The 25,850-nt window shown below is 42.6% G+C and overlaps 1 protein-coding gene across 1 annotated transcript in view; it reads right to left on the bottom strand.

Moving 5' to 3' along the window:
* The window catches only part of RORB (RAR related orphan receptor B), a 144,212-nt gene that overhangs the window by 102,555 nt on the left and 15,807 nt on the right, over positions 1 to 25,850 (bottom strand). The window lies entirely within an intron of this gene.

The raw sequence follows: 25,850 nt of genomic DNA, 5'->3' as shown, positions 1-25,850 counted from the left end.
TTTGTGAGATTTACTGAGGTGTGTACAGACCTCAATCCTAAACCCTCTTGTTTGGTATTTAGGCTGTGTACACATAGCAGTTTAAAGTGGACTCAATACATGCCACATGTGCCTGTTTTCTGCATCATCCATGTGACATTGTCTTTATTCAGGCAGAGGAAGTGTGCCCTGTTTTGCTGCCTGAGGTAAAATGGGAACATGCTGCCCTACCCCACTGCCGAAGCCTCCCTTACCTGGGTTGCAGAGTGGTACCCACAAAGCAGTAGAAACAATGGCAGGTTCCAGCCAAATCTTGTGAGATCTTGCCAGAAACTGGTGCTGCTGCCAGCACGACTTCTCTGCCAGTGTCAGAGAGAGTGGGGTGGGCATGGCACCCACACAGCACTGCCTCTTGGGCTTGCACCACCCAAGGCAGCTGCCTCACCCGGCCTCATGAGTGGGCCAGCCCTGCTTTTAAGTGACAGCCTGACCTCCCCCTCCTTTCATTTGAATTTTCCTCATCTGCAGATAATACAGTAAGGAAAATAAAATCCAGCACAAAATTGCATTTTAATAAACTGGGCATATTGAAGCACATTGTGTGGGCAGGTTGTTTTTCCTACACATGGGTGCCATCTATCACTGTGCCCTGACTTCTATTGGAAATATGCTCATTGCTAAACTGCTGGTGGGCCAGTAGTGAAACACATATGTTGTTGTTGTTTAAAAAACCCCTGCTGTTTTGTATATCAGAAAACTTGTGTCTCAAAAATAATTTTAAAATGGTCCCATGCTCAGGTAGACAAATCCCTGCATGCATGCTCACTTTGGGTTTCTGATGTGCAGGGAGGGGGGGTGGGGAGGTGCTAATTGAGGTGAGGGGACACCAATGCAGTGCAAATATGTCTCATCAAGCACTGCTTGTTAGTGTGGATGGGAAATGTTGAGACAGAGTTCAGTTGAAAGTGATCATGTGTGGACAAACATGCACAAAAACGCACATGGGATTATCAGGTCTGTGTGACCCACGTGTACATTAACACTCTTCTTCGCACCCCATTCGGCCTGCAAACTGGTAGGGGGCCACCAACATGTAAACCATCCCAGTCGTGCCATCCAGTACGGGCCTTCTTGCCACAGCAACCTTGGTCTCTGTCCCAATGCCAGATCACATCAAAGGTTTCTTCTACATGATGAAAAGGATGAAGGAGCTGGGTGAGATGGCAGTCAGTCCTTTTAAAGCAGGGGTTGGCAAAGTGTGGTCCATGGGCTGGATGCAGCCCACAAAGGACATTTTACCGGCCCACGAGCTGCCCCTGAACCGAGCCACCTGCTCGGCGAGCCCCCCACGCACTGCGCTAAACCACTGCAGTGCAGTGTGGGGACTTGTCAAGCGGTGCTGGAAATCACGTCTGCACATGCGCAGATACCGAAAATCGCATCTGCGCATGTCCAGAAAATCACTTCTATGTAGGCACGATTTTCAGCATCTGGGCATGTGCAGAAGCAATTTACGGAACCTCTGACATGCACAGCACAATTTCTGGCGTTGCGCTGTGCCAGTCCAGCCCACGGACGATCTCCATGGGAGTGATCCGGCCCATGGCCAGTAAACCTTGCCGACGCCTGTTTTAAAGGGAGCCTCTACTCTGACCATCTATGAGATCTGATTGGACTACATGGCATGTAACTCCCTCCCTCAAGATCTTGCAAGGAGATCATCTTTCGTTTTAGCCATGGTGACCATTGTACCCCCCACCGGCAAATCAGCTGAAGGCTTTGATGAGTTCACCATGCTGTAACACTGTAGCATGTACACAGTCGTAATCTTACTGCCATCAGTGGGGCTTGCTTCTGAGTAGACAAATGCAAGATTAACCTGTTAATGATCTATTTGGGCTCCAAATAGATCTAGTTGGAACAGCAGCCCTCCCTAAAGCGTGGACACTGGAATTGGTTTCCTTCTTCCAGTCAAGTAACTTACTCTTTTTCAGTTTTAATGCCAAACTGGAATCTTGCCATGACAATAAACAGTAATTCCCCCTCCCTCAAAAAGTTTGCTTTTGCAATTATAGAACATAATCAAATAAAAAGTATAAGCTGGATCTGATTTGCGGTTTTCACAAAATATAATAGCTTTTTTAAAAGTTCCTGCTTTTCACTTGTCCCAAGATTAGTAAATCCGCTCATTTCTTGGATACGAGCCCCGTCACGGTCTAATAAAAGAAGCTAAATCACAGTAGGGACAAAGGTCTCTACTGTAGTTTACAGAAAAATAAGATTTAGAGTCATATGCTATACAGAGAGTGCCGAAAAGCTTTCATGAATGGAGCAAAATACAGCACCTCTGCAACGGAGTGGAGCAAACTGCAGACATCTTTGAACTTAGTAGCTGTCAGGAAAGCAAAGGGAGGTGGAGAAGCAATCTGGGAGGCTGGGTACCACTTGCTTTAATTAGTGGTTTATGATACGCTGCGTTCCCAAGTTTTAGCTTGAGCCTGTTTGTGCTCTCTCTCCCTCTCGAACACGAGATGTTATATACAATACTAGAATGACAACATGACACCATTTCCATTTTAGGCACCCTGGGGCTGCCTGTGGTTAGATATGCAATTTTGATGGAAAGGAAAGGAAAGAGAGGAACGGAGGTGAGCAGAGGAGAGTCAGTGAAAGTGGCGGGTGCCTCCCAAATATTCCTTGTGGTTGTCAGAATTTTTGAGGCTACTGTTTCCAATCCTCCCCACCCCCACCCCCATTCTCCATCGGCCCCCTTTGTATTAACTCGTTCTGCAACAAAAACTGGCTTGTCTCAAAGCAGCAATCAGATAAGTGATGAATGAAATAAGACACCAGCCTTTCACTCTTAAAAAAACAAACAAAAAAACAGAGAGAGAGGAGAGAAATATTCAAACTGGACTTCTGCAGAAACTGAAACCCCAGGTAGCCCTTGACTTGTCTTCTCAGGTTTACTTCATGATACACTGGAGATTGCCACTTTTTAATTATTCAGCCAAAACAAAGCACCAGCATTAATAACATGCCAAAAGAAAAAACAGCAATGAAAAGGACACTTTTAAAAAAAGAGAGTCTGAAATAAGCACCAACTACTACGACTACTACTACTACTAATAATAATAATAATTTCCTTACAGAAGCTGGAACTTGCAACAAGATTTAAGCTGCAAGCACATGCAGATTCAGATCCCCACTCAGCTATGAAACACACTGGGTAATTTGGCACCCATCATTCCACTGAACCTCCCTTTGGGGAAGGCCATAGCTCAGTGGTCGAGCATTTACATTGCATGCAAAATCTCCCCGGTTCAGTCTCTAGGTGGGGCTGGGGTAAGACTTCTGTCAGAAACCCTGGAGATCTGCTCCAGTCAGTATTGACAATACTGAGCTAGATGGTACAGGGTGAGTCCTTTAAAAGAGGCCCCGTGGATATGGAGTACACATGTTCCACGTAGCCTCTTTTAAAAGACTCACCCTGTATAAGAGTGGTGTAAATGATATAGGAGTGCTTTACATGTATGATGTGGGTGGGATAAGGCAGCATAGTATAAGGTGTTAGTATCAGTATAAGGCAGCTTCCTAAATTACCAGTCTCTCTGGAGAGTGGAAGCCCTTTGGAGACTGAGGGTGGCCCAGTGGCTAGAAGGTCAGACTAGGACCTGGGAGGCCAAGGTTCAAATCACCACTCAGCTGTGAAGACCACTGTAGCCTAACCTACCTCACAGGGTTGTTTTGAGGGTAAAATGAGGGAAGGGGAGAACCATGTACACCACCTTGAGTGTGGCAGGATGATGTGATGTAACTGAGATTGAATGGGCTAAATAAAAAAATAAAGGACCCAGGTTCTATTCATGGCATCCTCCCGTGAGGCTGCGTGAGATTTCTATCTGGAATCCAAGAGAACCACGACCAGTCAATATATGCAATATTGAACTAGATGGAACAATGGTATTCCAGAATTATTACTGTGAAATTAAATTGGGCGGGGGGGTGTACGATGCATACCATGTAGCCTTCTGAAGGAGATGGTGGCTATAAATGTGTGTATACACACATATACCGGTATATATGCCCCCTTCTCTAGAATTACCTTCCATAGAACACAATCAGACTGATTTTAACATCAGCACATATAGGGCTGAGTTTTTAAGTCCCAAATGCCTCAGAGAAGAAACAACAAAAGTTCAGAGGGAACTTCTCCAATTTGCTTGATCTGGATTTCCCTCTCTGGAACCACAGGAAACAACTGTGACAAGAAGGAGGTTCACAGATATGTTCTAAAGGTAAAGGTAAAGGTACCCCTCACAATTAGGTCCAGTCATGAACGACTCTGGGGTTGCAGCGCTCATTTTTCTTTACTGGCCGAGGGAGCCAGTGTTTGTTTGCTTCCGCAGACAGTTTTTCCAGGTCATGTGGCAAGCATGACTAAGCCGCATCTGGCGAAACCAGAGCAGCGCATGGAAACACCGTTTCTAAAGGTAGCCAGAATGAATTACCAAAACTTTCTATGAAAGCTACAGAAATTAAAGAAGAAAATTCAAAATTCATAACATGATCCACTCACCTATGTTGCGTACTCTTAGATCCAAGCAGCAGCACACAAAAATCTATTTGATGAAGAGAAGCATTATCATTTACTCACTCACAAGGGAATGCTTGAGGAGAAATTTCACTTCTTAACTGTAATTCATGTGACCAGTTTTAGGAAAGCAGCTGTGCACAAATGTCAGATTATTTCTTCTTTAAAATGTCATGGGGAACCTGTGACTCTCCAGATGTTGGTGGAGTCCACCTCCCATCAGAACCAGCCAGCATCACCAGTCATCAGGGATGATGGCCTCTGAGGTCCAACAACATCTGCCACAAGTTAGCTGCAGCTGGTTTAAACTGGCTGTCACACTGAACTGTGTGTGAAGGAGTCTTGGGAGATTGCAGATTGGAGGGAATATTTAAACCTCCTGTCCTTGTGGTGCCTTATCTGGATTGGCTCCCCGCAATTACTTTTGAGTAAGAAAAAAGGTGCATCCTAGCTTAAATACAGGGATGAGAGAATCTGTCCATTTCAATTTGTCTCAGTGTCTTTATCTTAAGTTCAGTTCTCCACACTTCCACTTCTGTTTGCTTCTTCTTTTTTTAAGTCCTCATGAAAATTCATCTGGTCTTGGGTGCAAGTTTCTCCTAATGTTTGCATGCAATTTTGCCTAATGTACAGATTACGTTCCTGAATATAACACATTTTTTCTATGTTAGTTTTACTAATGTTTCCATTTTTATGTACACTTTACTCTAGTATATACATTTTTGTACACATTACTTGTCTAGAGAACAACATTGCAAAATTCAGAAACGTGTGAATTTCAAAGGATGGCAGTGTTTCAGTTCATGCATTGCTTTGGAAGGTACAAATTAGGTAGAGTTGCCTTTTAATGCTAACTGAAAATAATTCCTTCCCCATCCCTGCTTGGACATAATATGTACAGTGGTGCCTCGCAAGACGAAATTAATCCGTTCCGCGAGTCTCTTCGTCTTGCAGTTTTTTCGTCTTGCGAAGCACGGCTATTAGCGGCTTAGCGGCTTAGCGGCTATTAACGGCTTAGCGGCTTTAAGAAAAAGGAAACAAACTCGCAAGAACTCAAACAAGTTTTTCGTCTTGCGAGGCATTCGTCTTGCGGGGCACCACTGTACCTTGACTCTAGGAGTCTTTTAATGGGACAATGTCTCTGCTTAATAACATACTTTTCAGAAGATCCACCAGCATTTTCTCCTCTTACTAGTAATCAAATATGTCAATGGTCAAAGTATTGGACCCCCATTTTAAATCCAATTTCAAGTGCAGAGATTAATTTGGACAAGCAATGGGCTTGGGTGATGGACTTTGACAAGTCTCCGCTGTGCAAGATCTTCCAAATTCCATGGAGCGAGTGGAGTAGACTTTTTCCATGGAATTATTTTGAGTGAGTTCATCCATCTATAATATCAAACAACTTTGTTTCTTATCAGGCAAATTCCAAAGAGTGACAGGGAGAATTTGTAGCAAGTTACTTTTCTAGTGCTTCAGAAGATATTCTTTCATCAAAAAGTTTGGGGACTGCGACTGTGCTTTAAAGTGATACTAGATGATTATGAAATTCCTTTCAGATTAGAATGATGGACTAGTCCAGAGTTTTAAACCTGCTTTGTCCTTGGCTATCTCTCCATGTGTAAAAAGGCTCTGTCATCTATAAAGGACTGTCTAATGGAATTTATCCATATTATGGGATGGGAGGTTTTTTAGAGTTTTAAGGTATTGTAAGTAGATAATAAAACCTTAGGGGGTTCTGTGTAATCTAAGAGTCGCTGTTCTTTCCTGCACCTCAAAGGACTGACTCCCACCCCCCTTGTTCCCTCTCAAAATGATACCTGGATATGAAAATGGATAAAATGTATGAAAACCTAAAGCTGTTTCAGTGCTTTTATCCTAAAAAATGAATCTAATAGGTAGCAACTTGCTTTCAAAGAGTCCCAGTTTTGTACCAGGTTTTTAGATGAGCCAGGTGGAAAAAGCCTTAGCCCGCTGGTAGGTGCAAAGCCATAGAGCGGGTATGTAAGTGGATATAGAAAGATATAGCTGATGATTCCTCACCCCTCATTTACTATTATTTTGCAAATTTGGAAAGCTGGCATCCAGAACATGTGCGTATGTTTGTGAATGCATGTATGTGAAGGGGATGTGTGTAAAATAGAACACTCTCGCAGATTGTTATTCTTTTGCTAATTTAATTTAAATTAATTAATTAGATTCATAAGTATTGACTCATTAATTTAATTCCATTCATAACTATTGACTCCATGAAGAAAGAAAGAAAGGAAGGAAGGAAGGAAGGAAGGAAGGAAGGAAGGAAGGAAGGAAGGAAGGTTTAAAGCATTTTTCCTCTCTCCCTTATTGATACATTTTTGTACCTATTTTGGAATTAGTGAGGGGAGCATCTATGCCTTTTTGCATTAGGATGCACGGGAACCCAACCAATCACTGTGGAAAAGGCTGCTGTTTCCATATAAAATAAATACATGTTTCACCTTGTTCCCCAGGGCTCCAAATTGCCAAGCATGTGATGTGCTGTCATAACTTATGCGTGACTGGCTGGTTACAGTGTCTGCTGATCTATATGGAGAGGTGAGAATTTGTCACTGTGCATAAGCAGAAAGATCAGTCAGATACAGTGATAGATCTGTTCCTTGCCTGGGTTCATCTGCTGCTATATTAAGGAGCCTCAGCAGCTGCCAAATCGAATTCTGAACTTAGTTTTGTAGTTAAGAAAATGGATGGGGGAGGGGAAGGAAGCAATGCTATCCTGATGCAACAACTTTATGATGCAATAACCATAGAAGTAATGCCTTATTATTGTGTCAAAATACTCTGAGCAGCCATCGTCTTCCAAGTCAGCCATGAGGGGCCCAGTGCCATTCCATCATCTTTCCCATTTCATGGCGGTGTGTGTATAAAAAGAGCATTTCAGAGCAGAACAACAGGACACAAATAGACACACACTCTTCTTTTGATCTATTTAGCATGAAAGTGTCTGCTTCAGGCAAAAATAACCTTCTCATTCTCAGGCTCTGTGGTGTTCTGTAGGATCTACTGAATCCAACCCCTCCACCCTTGGGCTTCATACGTGTGAGTAACAGTATCGTATTCTGAAAGCATTGTATATATAACGTACAAGGCAATCTCTGCTTGGATACACAGAGCTTATGTCTGTAAGATGTAAGGGGAACGGTGGTGGAATATCTGCATTGCAGGCAAAGGCCCAGGTTCAGTCACCGGTATGCCTGTCTGAGAACCTAGAGAGTCACTGCTGGTCAGCATACATATCCCTCAAGTGTCCCAATTTTCCAGGGACAGTTCCGGAATTTCAAGGGGACTGAAAAGGGGGAAATCAATGAGGGTCAGTTGTGGGGGGATGAGAACTCCTGGGGTGGGAGCAGTGGCAGAAACACTGACACTGAAGGGGCAGCATATCCTCCAACATTCCTCAGATGAAAATGTCCCTATTTTCATCTGAGAAACATTGGAGGGTATAAGTGTAGACAATACTGATCTAGACAGGCTAATGGTCTGACTTGAAGGAAAGAAGTTACTTATGTTCCTAAGAGGATTCAAACAGTAAGAACACACACAACAGAACATTACAGGTCAGCATTTAATGCCAACTTGAGATGGGTCTCTTTCCAACTGATCAAGTTAATGTGGTTTGTCAACATACAGGGTGACCTAAGCAGTTTCTGTGCCAAAACTGGGCCTAAACCCCAACTGAAGTGGATCTAGAAAATCAGTTTCCTCCAAGAACTCCTGGATCTGGACCAGTACCACCTTCTCAAGAACCTTGCCCAAGAAGGGGAGTTTGGCAACAGGCCTGTAGTTAGATTTTCTGAATCCAGGGAGGGTTTCCTGAGGAGTGGTATTACCAATGCCTCCTTCAAGCAGGCAGGGACCACCCCATCTCACAAGAAGGCATTAATCATCTCCCTGGCCCAGCCTGATGCCCCCCCCCCGATAGTTTTTTATCATCCAAGAGGGGCAAGGGTCCAAAACACACATGGTTGCCCTGATTGATACAATCACCTTGAGCCTTACTAACTGAAACTTATTCAACAGAACAGGACTAGACAGTGTTCTGGACACCCCTTGAGATTCATTCGCTGTAACAGCGGAGTCAAAATCAGCTGCATATATGTACCTGAATATTTCATGGTGGCACAACACAGCAGAAAAATAAGTAAGTTCACTTTGTGTTGTGAAAGGCACATACAAAAACCGTCGTTCATTTCATTGACAGTGTCTCCATGCAAACTGCCTAGCGCATGGATTGGCTTGACCGTATGCACAACCTCCACCTTGTCACTGCTAATATGATACTCCACAAGGATGCCCTTGTGGAGCTGCCACCAAGCATATACTTCTTCTTTTGGCGAGCTCTTCAGAAGATTTGAGTGGGCTGCAAGTACTCAGTGATTCACAGGGGCAGCAATGCAGGCTATTCACCTCTCTGTTATCATTTCCAGAACACAAGAAGCTGCCTTGTACTGAGTCAGACCACTGGTCCATCTCGCTCAGTACTGTCAACACTTATGGGCAGCAGCTCTCCATGGTTTCAGGCAGGAGGCCTTTCCAGCCTCACCTGGAGCTTCCTGCATGCAAAGCAGGCGCTCTGCCCCTCAGCCACAATCCTACTCCTAAATTTGTTGTACTTGTTTTTATACAATTCTGATCAAATCTTATTTCCCAGATGGCTTAAGTGTCCTGCTGTTGTTCAGTGTGGTCAAACAGAAAGCTGTTTTCTTTATAGTACAAACTGTTCATGCATATGTAGCGCTAAGAAGGATTTGCTCCATTCAGCAGGAACAAACAGGTCTGAGTAACAAGTAAGGGGAACACTGTCGGGAATGAAGAGAAAAAAGCTGATTAAGTGAAGATATTGTCACAGTTCCTCTGCTGAAAGAAACTTGTTCATGGTGTTTTACCAATACTTTCAAAATGCTGGTAAACTACCATTTTTTTATTTCAGCACCATAACTTTATGTGTTTTGCTTTCTAGAAAGTACATCATGGAGCATAACTGTCAAAATTATCATCACAAAATTAATGCTTAATATATTTTTAAAAATTTATAACATGTCTCAGTGAACCTAGAAGCCAGGTAAGATTATATGACTGACTCACTGCTGCCAACAAACCCACTGGTTGTAATCTGGTACTGGGCTGAAAATGTCTCCTGCATTTTTTGACCCATCCCCATCAATTAACAAGAAAAAGTAATTTCATTCAAAAACTATCAAAGAGGAAAGGGGGGGGGGAATCAAGGAAATCGTTACTGTGTGGGATGTGCAGGTTTCATTACACTTACCTTACTTTCAAGATGACTGGAAGGTTTTGAGGGTGTCCTTTCTTTCATGATGCAAATCCTTCCTCTGGGGCTCTGCATTCTTCCAAAGTGTCTGGGCTTTTTGAAAACCACGTGATGGCCTCACCCAGGCTTCCTTGTAACACAGTAAGCCAGGGAGCCTACCTACCATGTCCCTGACATCTTTCCATTGTTAATTTTTGTTACATTTAAGAAAAACCAGTTTAAGTGAAAAAAGATAACAACAAAATCAGCTAGCCTTCCAATGCTTCAGTTAATGTCCAGGAAAAGACATCAGGAAACAATTCCTCCCATGAGGCTTTTTCAGCTCAGGAAACAAAAGGAACCAGGGGTGCGGGTGCAGACAGAGTTCTGTAGAAATGTTCACTGGAAAGAGAAAAACTAGGTTTTGCTAGGGGTGTTGGAGGAAAGAGACCATCAAACAGATTTCCTTCTGCCCACCTGTTCATCTCTCATCCTGCCATGGACCCTTGCTATGAGTGATTTTTATCTTAGATCTGTACAACAAAACATCCACACGTTATATGAAGATAGATACGTAAGTTGCTCTACATGTAAGTACATTACTTTCATATTCATTTTTGTATAATTGGTGCTGTCTCAGTAGTTGCCTTATTGCTTTTATTTTTAAGCGTTGTTTGTTGACTTTGTGCAAGTTTTTCACTGCTGGAGGCAGCAGCCACCATGCACTAAGGCTAAGGCTTAACCGTTTCCACTCAAAAGTAAGACCCCGCTGCACTCAATGGGGCCAATGGGGTTAGAGTGCAGTGTCAATCTCCTTCCTACTGGGGATTTTTAAAATCAGTGGAATGCACTATTTATTGCTCTTTTCACATGGAAAGATGTGAACTGTTTTGCTACTGTAGATTTCATCTGCATTCCTCAGTGAGTTAAAGTTTGAGCCTCTTTGCCAAGGTGAGAAAAGCCATCCCATCCACCTATCCCCTTTGTTTTAAAAGTGTCCTTGTCCCATTTCCATTCTTTATTAAAGTTCTTTTTTACATGGTAGGAGAAAGAACCTAAAGTGCTCAAACATAAAACAAACATTCCAGACAAATTAGCTTGAGCATCATGTTTCAACAGGCACACATGAACAACCATTTTCTGACTAAAATATGTATTTATGAAATAAAATGTTGCAATTAAAAAGAAAGTTGGCATTAAGCTGAGTGAGGAGTAATTCATACACTCTGGACACACAAAGAGCAAAATATCAACAGGATGTTAAACTTTCCCTCTGTGGTGCCTGAGTGATGGAAAAAAGATAGAACACCATGTTTATATTGGTCTATGGGTCACTGGATTCAATGGGTATACTGGATTCAATAGGGACATGGGTGGTGCTGTGGTCTAAACCACCAAGCCTCTTGGGCTTGCCGATCGGAAGGTTAGCGGTTCAAATCCCCACAACAGGGTGAGCTCCCCTTGCTCTGTCCCAGCTCCTGCCAACCCAGCAGTTTGAAAGCATACCAGTGCAAGTAGATAAATAAGTAAACAGAAAGGTAAATGGTGTTTGCTGCACTCTGGCTTCTGTCACGGTGTTCCGTTGTGCCAGAAGCGGTTTAGTAATGCTGGCCACATGACCCAGAAAGCTGTCTGTGGACAAACACCGGCTTCCTTGGCCTGAAAGCAAGAAGAGCACCACATCCCATAGTCGCCTTTGACTGGACTTAACCATCCAGGGGTAGTTTACCTTTACCTTTTACTGGATTCAATGGGTATATTCAATGGCTGAATTGCAGTCATAGATAGCTTTGTGATGGACCATTAGTCACCTTATTAACTCTGTCTTTAAGATGCTACAAGACTGTTAGTTGTTTTTGCAGCAGAAATCTAACAGGGCTACCTCTCTGGAAATTCATTACCTTTGAAAAGTAGTGCCAAGAAAAGGTACTTTATCTGTAAATATCTACTGGTGGTTGAGATATTGTGCTCTATGATATACATAAAAGTAAAAATTCTTACATTTCCACATCAGTGGCCAATGAAATGGAAGAAAGACTTGGGCAAAATAAACCAATTGCAGCTGAATGACAAATACAAGATGAAAGTGTGAATGAATTTTTAGAATTGATTGAGGCGCATTTATACATCCCTAGATTCTACTGACTTTGCTCAAAGTCTCCTTCCCAGAGCCGTGGTCATCAAACTAATTGAGTGCTAGGACTAGTCATGGGTGCTGGATGGAGATAAGAGGGAGCCATTGATCCTTACTCCCCTCCCTTCATGCAACTGAGCAGCAGGTGGATCATGTCCCTGATTTTATCTGCTGCAGCAGTAGAGGAAGAGGCAAACCTATGCTACAGAGACTTTTGCTTTATTGACACACAACTGTCATCACTAAGAAAGAAAAAGAACCTTAGCCTCCTAGTCCTTTAAAAAGAAATCAAACCACACAACTGACTTAACTAAAGCAAAATGCTCTTTGGTCTCCTGCTGTATTCTACAAAAGAATCTTGGAAATATGACTGCTTGCTGCCATGGTGTTTGAATAGGGTTTCTCCTGCTTGCAAACCTTTAGCTAATAATGAAAAAAAATCAATATACTCTCCCAACTCGTTATAATGTCTTCATTTTACATTGCCAAGAGTTTAATAATGCACAGTAGGTATTAAGGACAGACTAAGCACATCTTGTTTATGTCCTTCAGTCTTTTTACTTTAAACACACAAACACTGAATTACGTGCTTTCCTCTGATTTTGATGTACTGAAGCAGGGATGCTGAATCCTTGGGGACAAAGCATCACCCCCCCATTTGTTTACCAGGGGTGTGTGTGTGTGTGACTCAGTGTTCACCATGTCAGGTCAGAGGAGCTAGGAACACAGCATTATCCCCAAGAAGCAGAGCACTGGTGCGTCTTTTGAGCCCTTGTGGCTCAGGAACTTCTCCTCTTGCCAGCAGCTGCATCCTGCCCTTGCCCAACCTACCCACTCTGCATCTTCCCTTGGCTTTGTGGAGCCCTGCATGGGCCATGGGGTGAAGTGTGATGGGGGGGGGGGCTCCTTGAGGCCCAGTAGCTGACTTGCTTCCACTCTCGTGTGACGTTCCTTGGAGCTGACCCACTTCATTTCTTCTCAGCTATGCTGCCCCACCTTGCCTGAAAGAAGGAGGGAGGGGGGAAACACTCCTATCTGTGTCTGAGGAAGGAGAGGGAAAACAGTCCCTGGCCCACGGCAGCAGCAGCAGGAGGAGGAGCCACTGGCCATTAATGCCCTGCTGCTGCCACGTTCCTGGATCCTCAGCCAGGCACAACATCTGGACATGATGTGACAGGCATGGTAGTGCCCCCCCATCTCATTCACAAGCTGGCATCTCTGTACTGATGTTTTTTGTTAAAAGGGAGAATTATTATTTTCTTATCTGAAGATTGCAAACATAATTTTCATGGTAAAACAATTTTCCATTTCCCTCTGATAGAATGGCGGCACTTGTACTAAGCTCACTGAGTCACACGAAACGAAACAAAATGAAAAGGGAGGCAAATCCTGATTTTGCTATACAGTATGAGACCTACCAGACAAGCCAGTCTTGCTTTAAGGATGGGTGAGTTCCCCTGGCTCACCTTGCAATTTGCTTGTTTTTTCCAGTCTTTCTCAAACATAATGGCTTTATTAGAGTAATCCAAGAAAGTTTAGAAAGCTGAGGCTCAAGTGAGCTTCTGGACAGTCCTCCACATTCCTCCTCTTTCCCAAGCAAACATGGCCTTGCAGGATCAGAAGAGAAGATTGCCAAGGCAGACATATTGGATGTGCTCAGACTTACTCAAAAGCACCTGTTGTCACTGGGATGCTTAGGAGATGTTGTTTCCAATGCCTCCCAGCCTGATTTAAACCAGCTTCCTCTGGAAAGTGCTACCATTCCACGCATTCCAATGAAAATAGATGTCCAGAAGTATCCACAGGGGCAGTAAGGCCTTAAGGGTGGAGTCAGCAGGGTTTCTGCCACACTGCTGGTTCCCTCTCTTCACATTATAAAGTTTGCCTGGGAAAGGGTGAGGGCTCTCCCTGAACCTCATTAAGGTTGCAAGTCAGACTGCAATAAGCTTAATGGCCCCTGCCTGAAACCTGGGGAGCAGCTGCCAGTCAGCGTAGACAATACTGAGCTTGATGGTTCAATCGTCTGACTCTGTATAAGGCAGCTTCCTATGTTTGGGGGACAAACCACGGAATCCACTGTATCACTGCTTATCTTCAGGTGTGTCACTAATAGACTTTACTGTGCAGAGAGGCACCTTGCAGCTGCTTCTAAGGTCTACAATGAAACCAAAACCCCTAAAAAAAATTAGATACTATGTTGTAAAATTTAAAACTTTTTATTTTTTCCAGTGATCATCTTCTCTCCCCCCACTCCCCGACCATCATATGTGCTTTCAGAGCATATAATAAAAGAAATTGAACAAAATAGATTTGGATGGACCTATTACTGGTAATCAAATTAGCTGAAGGCAGAACCAAAGATGTGTAGTTCAGTTACATAATCATATTGCAATACACCTGTGCTATCTGTATTACGGAAAGCAATAATATTTAAGAATATGGCTTTTTATTTTACTTCATTTGGCTCTACTGCTGTGTTGATGTAGATGGCTGACCTTTTATTTGAACTTGACTGGATAAACTGCATAATTCTATCAGTGTCTATAAATCTAGCTGCTTAGCAACAACAGCAACAATAGTTTTCAGCTGAGCAATATGATACAAACTATGGAACAAACTAGTTCTCTTGGTGTGGGTTTCTGTAGGAAGTCTATCAGATACTTTGTATTATTGAACAGAAGGAAATGGCAAAGGGACTCAGCTTGAATAAGCTGATTAAAAAAACATAGATATTTATATTATTAGAAACCATTTGGTTCTCTTTAATTTTCCATATGGTGGCAGAAGATCAGAGTTTATACAGGTCTTTAAAAAAAAATGAAAGCCACATCTGGATGAACAGAATATATATATATATATATATATATTATATATACACACACTATATAAGAATATGGAAAAAATGTTTTAAATATTCAAATATTTGTAATATCAGGAAGAATCAGATCCAGGTAGCTGATCCTCACGAAATAGGAACATTTAAACGAGGAAATTGGGAAATCTAATGGCTGAAACCCTTAGCATGTGCGTTTAATATGAGGAACAGTGTAAAAAGGGAAAAACAATCAAGCACAAATTCATACACACAATTGCTTACAAATATCATCATCTGAAGGATAGTTTACCTGTTTTTTTTTAACTAATGAAAAACGTGTTTCATAATAGTGCCAGCAGCACATTAAAGAATCACTCATGTGCTGTGACTGAGATCAGAATGACACAATGCACCGCAGCTACTTCCTTTCACAGCAATTTAATTGACTGATTCCCACTAAAAATTCTCCAAATGCACACAATAGCTTCATGTTGTGTTTTTAGAGTAGCGCTACTCAGGATCCGAGGGGAGCTTATGTAATGGGTACAACAGGGGATGGGTAATCAGGGCAAAAACTGAGCAAACTCTGCTGGATACGATTCATGTGGGTTACACATGAAAAAGGCCTGTCGGGATCCATTTGTAGGGCTTGGCAGTGGGGAAAACACAGGCTTGTTCATTTGAAAGTGTGTTTTATTAAAAGCGCGGTTCTCATCTAGTTTGGAGGTATTTGTTTTTTAAAAAGAGGCAGGAATGGGGATGCCTTGATTTTATTCACACTAACATTCACCAGCAGTGTTTTGTTTTTTAAAAAAGACTTGCTTGTTTCTAAACAGTATGATATGATATATTTTAGAAAGTGACAAAATAGTTGTATCAAGGTGATAGGACCTCTTGACTACAGAACATACATAATGGAATGTTAACACGTAGCACTTAAGCTCAGCTGTCCATTTTCAGAAAAAGTCCAAGTCAGCACTCCCCCCGCCCCGGCAGAATCTTTTTAAGGATTTAGAGAAGCAAACGGCAAGTATCAATATTCCCTGTGCAAACTCACATCTTTGTTCTGCTCTGTCTTGCTCACTCTGTCTCTTTGAATTTCCTATAAAAGCTAAATTAGGTCTCAGGGGCACTGCCACACTAAACAAGGATCTCTTCTAGTCCATTGTGATGGAAGTAAATGTACTCTGGAGGGAGATGTACTTGAAGGAGAGGCTAAAGTGTCTCCCCTAGTTTTCCAATATTTAAACCCACTTGCTTCACCCTCCCTGCAAAACAGGGTTGGGAAAAGGAAACGCTCTTCTGCACAGCTGCAACATTGCATTACGATAATTTACAGTACCAGGCTGGAAATTTCCCCAAGCAAATAAATTAAAAACTATCAATAACTATCAACTACCAATGATCAAGTATCATGATCATAATTTTTCTGCTTTCTTCAATTTGATTTTTCAGCCTCTCAGTCCTAAAGAGTGAAGAGAGGTAAAGCTACCACGTTGCACTAGGAGAGTAGCAATAAAGAGGCAGGCTAAAGCAGAGAAGGGGATGTGAGTGTTTTCACATGTTCATTGTTTTAGGAACTTGTTTAGTATTCTTGTGTAGTACAGTGGTACATTGGCTTACAGACACTTCAGGTTACAGACTCCGTTAACCCAGAAATAGTACCTCGGGTTAAGAACTTTGCTTCAGGATGAGAACAGAAATTGCGCAGCGGCAGTCCCATTAGCTAAAGTGGTGCTTCAGGTTAAGAACAGTTTCAGGTTAAGAACGGACCTCCAGAACAAATTAAGTTCTTAAGCCGAGGTACCACTGTATTCTCAGTTGTGATACAGATGGTCAGTACAATGCAGGAGTGGAGGACCTCGTGCCTGGAGGGCAAATACAGCCTTCTAGATCTCTATGTTCAACCTTTGGGACTCTCTCCAAGCTACACCCCTTCTTGGTCCTGCTCTGCACCCTCCTCAAGTGCTTTTGCCTGGCTGGAATGTGTCCCTGAACTGTGACAAGGCTTCCTGGCCTAGATGGACAGGTCTGGGTGTAGGAAGTTCTGTCTTTGACTCACAGTCTGCTGTACAAAGGTGAATGACACTTGCTGTCAAAAGCTAAGTCACATAGCTTGCTTTGTCAACTTATGTGGCCCTAACCACCATTGGGATGTGGTCCCTGGGAGATTCCATGCAGGAATACAGCCTTTGAGTTGGAAAATGTTCCACAGGTCCCTTAGGCCAATGCTAAGATGTTGGGCAGAGGCTGATGGGAGATGGAATCCAGAAAAAAATGGAGGGTCACAAGTAAGGATGTGCACACCAGACACAAGAGCCACCTTGTATATATTTTTTTTATATTTTTGGGTAGCAGCCCAATGGGTTTTGGAGGCATCCAGTGTCTTTCCAATTCAACTCTTTACTGGGGCTCTGCTTCCCTCTTCACTACAATGGGAAATATAAGCACAGTGGTAACTTCCCCCCTTTTCACAAAAGTGGATGAAATTTACAGGAACAGCAGCCCCTTCAATGTGAATTGAGCCAGTCAAATTGTAGGCAGACACATCTGGGGTTTTGTTTTTTAAACCATGGCACCTTTATAGTTTGGTTTTTAAAAATAATTTTTAAAAGATCTATAACAAATGCAGTTTTTAATGCCTCCCTCAAATCACCATAATTGGAGTGCCCTGGGAAATAATACACTGTGCCTAAAAGCTAGACCTGTCTGTCAAAACAAAAGATCCTGCCCACCACCTCCCCCCCCCCACTCTGAGCATTTCCCTGGTCAGCTTCACTTCATTTCTTAGGGGTGGGGGAATGGCCATCTGGTTCATGGACAGCAAACAGCACAGAACAATTTGGATGCTTAGGGAATCCCTGATCCAAACTGAAATATATTGTTAATGGCTCTATCTGATTTAGAAATGTAAGGACTTGCTTCAGAATTTGGGGTAAAAAGAAAGCTGATGCAAAAGTTCCCCACCACTGCCCTTCAGGCTCCACAAATATATTTACTAGGAATTCTCTGGTGAACCATCCATAACATATTCAATATTTCATAGTATATTATCAGTAGGCATCTGAGATTATTTGATTACCTTAATATATGACTACTAATATATGACTAATTTGCACTTTCTGGAAAAAATATGCAAACCAAAACACATTTGCACCACTCATAATTTGGTGGTGCAGTTTTCCATCAAATAATGTATAAAATGCAGAAATTATATTTAGGAAAATTGCTTGCTGAAATGTGTATATCAGGCAAAAATGCACACAAATACTGTGTATTATATTAGGGAAAATACTGAGAAACCTGTGAAGTGTAGCTTTCAATTCCTTATGATGTCTCAGTCCACTGCAAGGGTAGGTTTGGAAGGCATGAAGTCAAGCCTGTTACAAACTGCAAGGAACTCCTCAGCCTAGCATTCCAAGCCCCTGGTTATAAATGTCAGCCTATCACAGATATTTTACGCTGTTTTATATTTGGCAGCTAACAGTACTGGATGCTTCATATTTGATACACAGCACCATTTGCTAGTTGCAGCCCTGAAGAATATGGGAAGCTTCCTTACAGCGTGCCAGAGCCTAAATCCATCTATCTCAGTATTGCTCACACTGATCAGCAGCCGTTTTCCAGGGTTTCAGGCAGAGTATGTTCCCAGCCCTCTCTGAATAATCCAGAGATTAAACATGGGACCTTCTGCATGCAAAAAGCAGGTGCTGCACCACTAAACGGTGGTCTTTCTTCAGCTAATGCTGTGTAGGCTCTTGAAGCCTTCATAGTGGAGCTTCTCCCTCATTAGCATTTTGCACCCTCTCAAGAGGGGAATGTTTGCCTTTTTTTAGCTTCAGGTATATGGAATGTTGAGACAGGTATTGTTACACCATGAACATCTCAATGAAGTGAAAAGAGGCTGGCTGGGAACAGTATTTGATTAATATTCCAAATCAGTCTTACAGGTATTAGTTTGGCCTGTTATTTACATCACTTTCCAGGATGGCAAAGTTATACTGTTGATAGATAGATGATAGATATATAGATAGATGATAGATAAATATTTTATTTCTAAATTAGAAATCCATAATTGTAGAAGCAAAAAATCATTATGCTAATTGTTATGTTGCTGAAACTTTTCCTTTGAAAGTAACAATGAGATAAGAGGGAAATGAATAATCAGACACTGTGATCAACTTCTATCCTCCTCTCCAAGCCAAGGATTTTGTTTTATCTCTCAAATACAACTGTCTTTGCTGTTTTCTCTATTTCTCTCCAAATACATTTCTTTTAAAAACTATTTTCTATTGCAGTCCCTTTGATAAAATCAATTTACTTTATCATCAGAAAAGACAATATTCATGTGGGCTTTATCTTACTGATTAGCATTCATAACTCTGACAACTCAAATTCTGAAGGCCAAAGTAATTGCAGAAAATAAAACAAGAAGAATAAAGACACATCTCTCATTCTACATTATGAAATTGGACTGAGGGTGCAGACTCCTCTAGACTGGTATTTTTCTTTTTCTTTTTTTGCAGGTGTGTTGGGCAAAATGTCATTTATGCAATAATAGTGCATTGGTGGTGGACTGTCCAAACAAATTCTGCTTTATCAGTTGCTTTGGGACAGGGAAGCATCTCCAAGGTCTTGCGAGGCCTCGGATGTGACTTCCAGTGCTTCACAAGGCTCCGGATGTTGTGCCAGGATTTTTTGTGGGTGCTCAGGCACCCAGAGCCCCTAGAGTTGGTTTGGGATGCTTTCCCAGTGTTACTATGTTATTGCCATCATGAAGGGCATGAATGCGCTACAGTACAACAGAAGCAGGACAACCCCCTCATAAGAACATAACAGTCTGCTAGAACATAAAGGCCTATCTAGTCCAGCATCCTGTTCCTGTAATGCCAGCCAGATGCCTGTGGTAGCCTGCAAGCAGGAGTTGAGCGCAAGGGCAATCTACCCTCCTGCCATTTCCAGCAACTGGCATTCAGAAGCCATTCTGACCATGGAGGCAGAGCCGAGCCATGGCGGGTAATAGCCATTGATAGCCATATCCTCCTCCATGTATTTGTCTGGTCCTCTTTTAAAGCCAAGCAAGTTGCTGTCTATCATTGTCTCCTCTGGGAGTGAATTCCATAAGTGCTGTGTGAAGAAGTGCTGTCTTTTGTCTGTCCTGAATTTTGGTTGCCCTTCTCTGAACCTTTTCAAACTATACAAGCTCCATTTTAAAAGCACCAGCACCAGCAATGGGTCTCACTTTTAAACAAATTTATTTAGGAGGAAGGTCCTAAGATCAAGTGCAATCATGGATAGCATAGCTAAAAAATAGTGAGACATCTTATAAATATATTTGGGGGGGGGGGAGGATGTGAAGGGCTGTGAAAAGGACATGTTGTGTGTAGAGCGGGGGGAAATGAGCAAAATGAGCAAATATACACAGAGTTAAGCCTCTAACTTGTTGAAATGCAGGACTGCAGCCAGTGTAGCTGCCTCTGTTTTTGTATAACACTTTGTGCTACATCTTAGCATGTTTACATTTTTCTGACATGCACTCTAATACCAGAAAACTTGATGCCATGTCAAATTAATATAATGAAATCTTGGGGGGGGGATGGAGGGACTCTAAGGAGCTGCAGCACAAGTGTCTCTCATGCCATTCCACTATTGTGTCCGCCAAAGACAGGAAAGAAAGGAGGAAGAAGAAGGGGGGGGAGAGAAACCACCCCCTTGCCAGTCCATTCAAGCCCTGGCCTTCACTGCTGAGATTGCTACCAGGAATTTCAATTAGTGCTAACTGCAGTGCAGGATTTCACATTCCCCCCCCCCCTTTGCTTTGTTTTTGGGTCTTGTGGAGAAAGTTCATTAAGAACTAGATGGAGACCACCAACTTATTTAACAAAGCCCTTGCAAATAGACATCGTGTTATTAGCGCAATGACTGGTCACTTCCAAACAGCAGGGAAAATCTTACAGAACTACAGTACATGAGTCTAAATGTGTTGGATTTATATGTGGGACATTCAGGTTGAAATCCATATACCCATTAAACAAACAAATAAATAAATCCCAGTTCATAATCCATAGTTTTAATCAATTGCTGTTAATCATTTTGAGCTCTGTTGAAGAAAGGTAAGAGTGACACGGTTTAGATATTAAATAAATAACTAACTATGGCATGGCACTCCGCTTTCTTCCTCTGTGAATAACCTACCACACAGCTTTAGTTTGCTTAGTGAAATGAGATAACAATTGTAAAACATCTCATCGACTGCAAAGTGCTATGAAAATGATCGTGATAAATGATAATTCTGATTCCATAAACCAATCAGTCATTTAATTTATGCTAATTTTTCTGGCACCGGTGGTATGAGATTCTACAGTCCACACACAGTGTTTTATTTGTGGTTCTGATCTCAATGCCCTATGCAACATGATTAAGATATTATAGCCCAAAAGATACAGAGGAATATACAGTTACTTATTTTTATTTCCCTCTTCTGCCTTTTCCCTACCCATATTAAATATGATCCCTCTGTTGAGATTTTCTGAGGCATAGCCAGTCGTAATTTTGAGACTATTCAATGTGAAAATTATGCAGATGGATTTTTTTTCTCCTAACAGACCCCTAACAGAGAAAAGTGAGCTGTCAACAATTCCCAAACCCTTGGACCCTTAGCTGGCTTTCAGGTGACAAAGGAGTATATAACAAGGCAGTCCTAGCATTCTCTGAGACACCAGACAAATCAGCACTCAGTGGCACCGACTTGGGCCCCAGATTGTGGGTGCCCAGCTGTGTGCACGTGTGACATCACAACATCACTTGCACCATCACGTGCGCATGTTGTCATGTCATGACATCACATTGCATGCTGCTTGGCCTCTGCCCACCGCTGCTGCCCGCTGCCTTGCCTCCACTGGCTCTCCAGCACTGCAGAAGTGGCAACTGGGCCAGGGCCTCTGTTGGGGCCCACTGTGGCCACAGATGTGCTTGGGCAGCCACGGTGGAAGTTTTGTGGGTGCTGAGGCCCCCCGGGGCCCCCAAGAGTTGATGCCTATATCAGCACTGCATATAATTTTAGAACCAGACATTCCAGTGATCATATGAAGTGACCATAGGATATTACATAACATTGGGGTCAAGATTGTGCCCTGTCACAGCCCTCAGATCAACTGGCTAAGGCACAGCGATCTGTCTGAAACTGGCCCTCCAAGTAGGAGTGAAACAACCATAAAACAGAGCCCCCAACTCACAACTCATGGAGATGGTCTAAGAGGAGACTGTGGTTAACAGTAGCAACAGCCACTGAGTGATCCAGGAGAAACAACTTGGCCAGTTCCGTCCCAGAGCTAGGCCTGAAGCCAAGTGAAAGGGGTCAAAATAACAAGTTCCATCCAAGGGCGCCCAAAGCTGCCACCTCTTGATGCTCTGCTCCCAATAAGATATATTGTTGATTAAGCAGTAGTTATCATAAGTCTCGGGGTCCAAGACTATTTTATGCATTACATGAACATTTTTATAAGCCACTTTAAATTTATTTATAAGTAAAACTGGGGGACTCATTTCCTTAGAAAACATATCTATAGGCCATTTTCAGAATTGGTGACTTTGGAAACAAACTGCAGTGTAACCAAAATGTGAATGTTGTTCAGCTGAAGTATTATCAAAAACATCTGCTTTTCATTCATGATTTTAAATATAGTAGGAAGCATTTAATACACTCACCCACATTTGTGTCTAATTAATCCAGTGATCAGGGGCAGCCCATCTATTTTTGCCAAACAGGCAAACAGGAAGGTATTACCAGTGTGGAGCCAGTGTGGTGTAGTGGTTAAGAGCGGTAGTCTCGTAATCTGGGGAACCAGGTTCGCGTCTCCGCTCCTCCACATGCAGCTGCTGGGTGACCTTGGGCCAGTCACACTTCTCCGAAGTCTCTCAGCCCTACTCACCTCACAGAGTGTTTGTTGTGGAGGAGGAAGGGAAAGGAGAATGTTAGCCGCTTTGAGACTCCTTCGGGTAGTGATAAAGCGGGATATCAAATCCAAACTCCTCCTTCTCCTCCTCCTCCTCCTCCTCCCTGCTACTCCTCCCCACGAAGCCTCACTCACCAGGGTCATGCAGCTGAGATGGCTGTGGAGGTTTCCAGCGAGCCTCGGCTGAATGCCGCCACCTGACCCTGGTGGTGGCGGCAGGGGTGGGCGGGGAGACCACTAGTGTGCCACCCTGTGGGATTCCACCACCCAAGACGGCTGCTTCACTCTGCTAGATGGCTGGACTGGCCCTGGCAGCGCTACCTGGTAGTTGTGGATGGCATCCTTATACACACAAAGCTCACCAATATTTCCCGATTCACTTTGAAGGAAGATGCGGCTTCAGACACTCAATGAGAGGCACACAAAGACATGAATGAGACTTTTGAAAAATGAATAGGGAAATCCGTACACACATGAACTCACTGAGCTCTGGTTCAAGGTCTAATGGCTGCAATTCTGTATGGACATTTACTGGCAAGTAACTCATTGGAACTTACTTCTGAATAAACATGCAAAGAATGTTTCTAAATACTAGGAATGGACTGAACATATTTCCATTTCAATTTATGAGGCAAAAGTAGTGTTTTTCTTACAACCCCCCCCCCCCAATTCTGATGTCATAGAATATTATATTAACTTTGATATCGTTCACTATCATTTTCTCCCTATATGCTGCTACCTTGCACTCCATCTCCCATCAAATTACTGTCCCTTCTTTCAGAATTTATCACATAGTTGAGCCCAACTAATCACTAATTGCAGAGTAACCAGGGTGATATCTCAGCACTATGTACCAAATTGGATCTGGCTATGTGATGACATCACTGAGGCTAAACTAAGCCAGTTCAGAGAGAGGCAATATTTACTCAATAAGCCACACCGATCATCCCAGACCCAGCCTGTTTGGTTGGGATCATTTTGTAAATAGGATGGTGTAAATATACTACGCAACCAGTTTTGACCACAATGAAGGTGCTCATCTTGACCACAAGGGTGCTCATCAATGGTTCCTCTTCATCCTGGAGAAGAGTGACTAGTGGGGTGCCACAGGGTTTTGTCTTGGGCCCGGTCTTATTCAACATCTTTATCAACGACTTGGATGATGGACTCAAGGGCATCCTGATCAAATTTGCAGATGACACCAAACTGGGAGGGGTGGCTAACACCCCAGAGGACAGGATCACAGTTCAAAACGACCTTGACAGATTAGAGAACTGGGCCAAAACAAACAAGATGAACTTTAACAGGGAGAAATGTAAAGTATTGCACTTGGGCAAAAAAATTGAGAGGCACAAATACAAGATGGGTGACACCTGGCTTGAGAGCAGTACATGTGAAAAGGATCTAGGAGTCTTGGTTGACCACAAACTTGACATGAGCCAACAGTGTGATGCGGCAGCTAAAAAAGCCAATGCAATTCTGGGCTGCATCAATAGGAGTATAGCATCTAGATCAAGGGAAGTAATAGTGCCACTGTATTCTGCTCTGGTCAGACCTCACCTGGAGTACTGTGTCCAGTTCTGGGCACCACAGTTCAAGAGGGACACTGACAAACTGGAACGTGTCCAGAGGAGGGCAATCAAAATGGTCAAAGGTCTGGAAACGATGCCTTATGAGGAACGGCTAAGGGAGCTGGGCATGTTTAGCCTGGAGAAGAGGAGGTTAAGGGGTGATATGATAGCCATGTTCAAATATATAAAAGGATGTCATATAGAGGAGGGAGAAAGGTTGTTTTCTGCTGCTCCAGAGAAGCGGACACGGAGCAATGGATCCAAACTACAAGAAAGAAGATTCCACCTAAACATTAGGAAGAACTTCCTGACAGTAAGAGCTGTTCGACAGTGGAATTTGCTGCCAAGGAGTGTGGTGGAGTCTTCTTCTTTGGAGGTCTTTATGAAGGCAAATTAAATAAATGCTTCCTTAATAAGTAAACATTTTCAAAATTGTAACTGAACAGAAACAATTGCTTTGTTTATCCATATATTGAGTAAAAATTGGAGATTCAAAAACAGCCACTCTCCTGCTGGACTGGTGAATTTCTGTTTTACAGATTCTACTTCTGTCACTGAGACAAAACCCGTTAACCCTTTAACTGAACCAAACATGTGATTTGCATGATTTGATATTGATCATTCTTAATTTTAGCAATTGAAATGAGGAACATTTTTCATGCTGTTTGCATGCTTTGCATGTTCCAATATTGCAGAGCTGAAAAGTTGGCCAGGGGATAAGGCCTGACATTCATACAAATGTTGAAGTGAACAGCATAATTGTACCATTTGCCCTGTAAACACAACAATAGGTAAACAAGGATGGAAGGAGATGAGAAAAGGAAAGGGAGAGCGGTTGGTGGGGGTGGGAGATGAATGCCTATTTCCTGTATTGGATGCAAAGCCACATGCAGAAATGAAGACAGCTACCTGCAAATTGTAGTGCTTCCCTTTTCTTTGCCAATGGCAATTACTGAATAAATTAGGAAGACAGCTATAGATATAAATAATATGCCACTAAGAAGCAATGGCAGAGAGGAAGCCCATCATAGTCTATCCTTAGATTATTTTCACAGCATGATCTGACCCCATCCTTTTGCCCTTCAGAAGTTATTAGAAAACATGTATATTTGCATTATGGAAATGCAGATCAGTAAAATCACAGCTTGATTTTAAGCAGGATGCCCCCATCAAAATCAATAAAGTTGTAATCCTATGGACCATCAAAATCAATAAAGCTGTAATCCTGGATTAGGGTGTTTAAATTCAATGGGTCTTTATTTCTGAGTAAGCAAGCATGCCACTGATTGTGAATAATTTAAAAATCAGATAGACATCCTAATCCAGTCGAGTGATCCACACGGTTTCTCCTGGGCATGCCAGCTGTAGCAAGCACACAAAAGGCTGAGGCAGTCAAGCAAGACGACAACTGTTTCAGAGCTATGGTTGGCAATAATGCACATGGAACCATATGTTTCTCCCCATTCTGATTTCTATGCAACAGATTTAAGGAGTCACAAGCACTGAAGCTATTAC

Source organism: Podarcis muralis, chromosome 11, assembly GCF_964188315.1.
Source record: "Podarcis muralis chromosome 11, rPodMur119.hap1.1, whole genome shotgun sequence".
NCBI classification, from domain to species: Eukaryota; Metazoa; Chordata; class Lepidosauria; order Squamata; family Lacertidae; genus Podarcis; species Podarcis muralis.
Note: the sequence above shows the minus strand (reverse complement) of the source record. Positions and strands in the feature narration are given on the sequence as shown.